This window comes from Camellia sinensis, chromosome 3 (assembly GCF_055761805.1).
Source record: "Camellia sinensis isolate YWXY chromosome 3, ASM5576180v1, whole genome shotgun sequence".
Taxonomy (NCBI): Eukaryota; Viridiplantae; Streptophyta; class Magnoliopsida; order Ericales; family Theaceae; genus Camellia; species Camellia sinensis.
The window spans coordinates 104,072,933-104,077,429 of record NC_138963.1 but is presented as its reverse complement, the minus strand read 5'-3'; positions in this window follow the sequence as shown (position 1 = coordinate 104,077,429).

Sequence of the window (4,497 nt, the reverse complement as noted above, 5' to 3'; positions counted from 1 at the left end):
TACACTCAGCACAAAAACAGTTCTAAGATAGGCAAAACAAGTATGCAAGAATGGGGGATAAAGGGACTAGTTTCTTACCCTTGTTGACCTTCTTCACAAATGAGGGACCAGCTACTTCCTTGAGCTCAAACCAGCCCCAAAACTCTGAAAACAGTCCCTTAGGACCTCAATAGCCAAAGGAAGGTGTAATGGTAGGTGTTTGTGTGCAATACTAAGAACAAATGCACCTAGAACACTCAAAGGAGAAAAAGAGAGATAGAATAGCTACAACTATACTAACCCTAGAACCAGAGCTCTCCTCTGTATTTTTTGTCTCTAAAATGTCTAACCCTAAGCAAGGGAGAGAAGGGCTCCTCTTATAGAAATCCCCCTTGCAAAGCTTACCAAACAAGCTTGCTTAGAGGGAAATCCCTCCATACACGTATATGGAGGGGAACAGAGTAGGTGCCAGCTATCACAGCTGGCACAAAATATCTACCAAAAGTAGATGAACAGTAGTCGGCTTCTCAAAAATGCCATTTTGACAAAATTTACTGCCGACCGGCAACAAATAGTGCCGACCAGCAATATAGATTGCCGATGGCAACAAAACACCAGCCGGTGGCCTCTGGCCATGGCCGGTGATGTGTGGGGATGCCTCACAAGGCATTCCTTGCCTCTCCAAGGCAAAACACAAGTGTTTGGTGCAAAATCAGACACTAAACAGTCGAGTTCGGAGATCCTGAGGCAAGGCGCGTAGCCGGGACCTCCGGGAACTCCAAACGAACACAAACATGGATAATCACCGGGTGTTCAAACAGTGACGTCCAAGTCTTGAGGACGGTCAAAAATGGGGTGTCTACTGCTACCCCCCCCCCCCCATGGCCGGCCGGCCAAGGGTCAAAAGGTTCAATGAGGATTAGTGGCCGGCCATACCAAAAAGAGAGCCTCTGAGGTGTACACCAAGAAAGAGAACTACCCACTTTTCAAAGGGGTTTAAAAGGTTCAAAAGCAATTACTGGCCGGCCACCAAATATTGGTGGCCTCCCAGATGTGTACATCACAAATATGGGGTTTAGGGTGCAAGAAGATGGCCCAAGGGTGGTCAACATTGGCTTTGAAGTGGGAGGAATCGGGCGACGGAGGACGATGAAGGGATAAAGTTGGATGACAGAACAATTACTGGACTCCCATCCTTTTATGACCTTCCTAGCAATGAAACAGAGGTCCCTGCCAAAAATGAACCAAAACCGATGCAAAATGAAGGTTCGGGGGCCGAAACGCGCAGCCCGAGGCCCCGAAAATTGACTGCTAGGCACCGGGAGTGGTGTTCAACCACGAAGTCGGTTTCTCGGACCACAGTGTCCCTCAAAAGGGAGAAAATAAGATGTATGCCAAAAATCGGGGTAAACAGAGGTGGTTAAGCGGTCCCAAACCGAGGCACACGGCCAACGGCTCCGAAAGACCGGAAACCGGACTCCAAACGGGCAAAATGGCCTATGACCACGAAACGTAGCCTACGGCCACTGAGAGATGATCTACGGGACCTCTCCTTCCCTTTGGGAAGAGAAAACAAAGAAAACAGAGCCTGGTTCACAAACCGAGGCAAAGCATGAAAGAGTCCGGAAGTCCGGAGGCAAGGCTCGCAGCCGAGACTCTGAAACTTCTGAACGAGCACAATATGCAATATCACCAAGCGCTCAATCGGTGGCGTCTGAGTCTTAAGGTCGGTCAAAAATGGGGTGTCTACAGTTGCCCCTCTTTGACAGAACTCGAAAGTCATAAGTGATGGGAGTGAATGTCAAAGCCCAGAGACGACCCATTTTTGACATGGCCGAAGACTTAGACAAATAGGCGAGATAAACAGAGATGCGCCCGCAGGCATGCCCGCAGGCAGGGGCAAAATGCAACTGACAATGCAAGAAGCAGAAAGTAACTTGATGATCTTGCAAATGCAGCAAGCTGTAATGAAGCAAGTATTCACAATAGATGCAACAGTTTTAAGCAAGAATGCAAAGCAACAACTACATTTCATGCAGTTAAGAATGCAGAGAATTACTCAATTCTCGTCACATCTCACACGAAGAAGATATGATACCTGCGTGATTCGTCTGGTCACACCAGCCTCAAATGAACTGTACATACAATATCGTGCCTGCAAAATAAAGAAACTCAACAAGCACAACATATCTAACAGCATACGTTCAATGTGATATCGAATGCAAACAATTGCGGTGTTGATAGAAAAGTGCATCGCAATGCGGGAAGAAACGCGCATTTCGGCGAGGGTGACTCGATCGCGGCCTCCGGTCCACCTCCCGGAGAGGTTACAACATGTTTAGAAGGATACACCTCACTTTCGATGAGTAAACGATGAGACATGCATTGGAAGTTGGAGCTGAAGTTCCGGCGGAGCGATTTCGCGACAGAAAGTGCACTTCTCTTGTACTTTTTCAGGTCTCGGGGACTCCAATCCTCCCCAAAATTTGCAGGGACCTTGGAGGGCATGTAGGGAACACCACCAGCCAGTTTTATTCGGAGAAGGAGGCCACCGACCATTTTATGAAAAGTGAATGGCCGGCCTGCCAGAAAAAGTGGCCGGCCGGCCACTTTGCCAAATCCGGGGGCAATTTTGTCCTTTTAGCCTATTTTCTTTAAATACACTTATCCAAACACTTTGAGCTCATAAGTGCAGCTCCAAAATCCTCCTCCTTAGCTTCCCAAACCATTTTCTCCCTCAGATCTAGGCTCCATACGCGTTTTCCAACGTCCCACGCAAGTTGTTTTCGCGAAATCTTTCAGTTTCATGCACTTTGAACCGATTAAATTTTGGTTTCGGGGCTTCTTTTCTCATTTTCGCCACTTGAGGTGAGTTTGTCTCAGTATTTGGAAGATTTTCTCGAGAGTTAACTTTTGTTTACTTTTTCATTTCCCGAGAGTTGACTTTTGTTGACTTTTTCCAATTTTGGCTCATTTTTGCTCATTTTTGCCCCTTTTTGTAGATTTCTCGAAATGGCGGGTCAATTTCCCCACGGCGGAGATTCTCCAGGCGCCGGAGGCAAGCCTGACATCATGTCTCTGCCTCCAAGGGTTCGCCCCTTCATACCCGAGAGGTATGACCGACCAGTACACGTTCTTCCGCAGGCTATTTTTCATCATTTCACCGAGTTCGACGAGTGAGCACCTGGGGATCTCCTCCTGCGGGAGCCTGAGTATCATCTCTCCCATGAGGCACAAGAGGTATTTACTTCATTTTTACCTTTTCTGTAACGTATCATGAATTTTTCTTGTATTCTATTTCCACTCTGAACACACGGTTCAATTACTTGAATTTTTGAACACTCAGTCCATAAATTGATTGTGAACACACAGCACACACCGATTGAGGGTTTGAACACGCGGGCTCGCACACTGATTTTCTGAATACATAGTCCGATCTTAAGGTGAACCCACAGCACACACTGATCGAGAGTTGAACACGCAGCCCAAACACTGATTTTCTGAATACATAGTCCGATCTTAAGGTGAACACTCAGCCCACACTGATTGAGAGTTGAGCACGCAGCCCATACACTGATTTTCAGAGCACACAGCCCAAATTGAAGGTGAAAACGCAGCCCACACTGATTGAGAGTTGAACACGCAGCCCAAACACTGATTTTCTGAACACACAGTCCAAATTGAAGGTGAACACGCAGCCCACACTGATTGAGAGTTGAGCACGCAGCCCAAACACTGATTTTCTGAACACACAGTCCAAATTGAAGGTGAACACGCAGCCCACACTGATTGAGAGTTGAGCACGCAGCCCAAACACTGATTTTCAGAGCACACAGCCCAAATTGAAGGTGAACACGGAGCCCACAATGATTGAGAGTTGAACACGCAGCCCAAACACTGATTTTCAGAGCACACAGCCCAAATTGAAGGTGAACACGCAGCCCACACTGATTGAGAGTTGAGCACGCAGCCCAAACACCGATTTTCAGAGTACACAGCCCAAATTGAAGGTGAACACGCAGCCCACACTGATTGAGAGTTAAGCACGCAGCCCAAACACTGATTTTCAGAGCACACAGCCCAAATTGAAGGTGAACACACAGCCTACACTGATTGAGAATTGAACACGCAGCCCAAACACTGATTTTCAGAGCACACAACCCAAACTGAAGGTGAACACGCAGCCCACACTGATTAAGAGTTGAGCACGCCACCCAAACACTGATTTTCAGAGCACACAGACCAAATTGAAGGTGAACACGCAGCCCACACTGATCGAGAGTTGAACACGCAGCCCAAACACTGATTTTCAGAGCACACAGTCCAAATTGAAGGTGAACACATAGCCCACACTGATTGAGAGTTGAACACCAAGCCCAAACACTGATTTTCAGAGCACACAGCCCAAATTGAAGGTGGACACGCAGCCCACACTGATTGAGAGCTGAGCACGCAGCCCAAACATTGATTTTCAGAGCACACAGCCCAAATTGAAGGTGAACATGCCGCCCACACTGA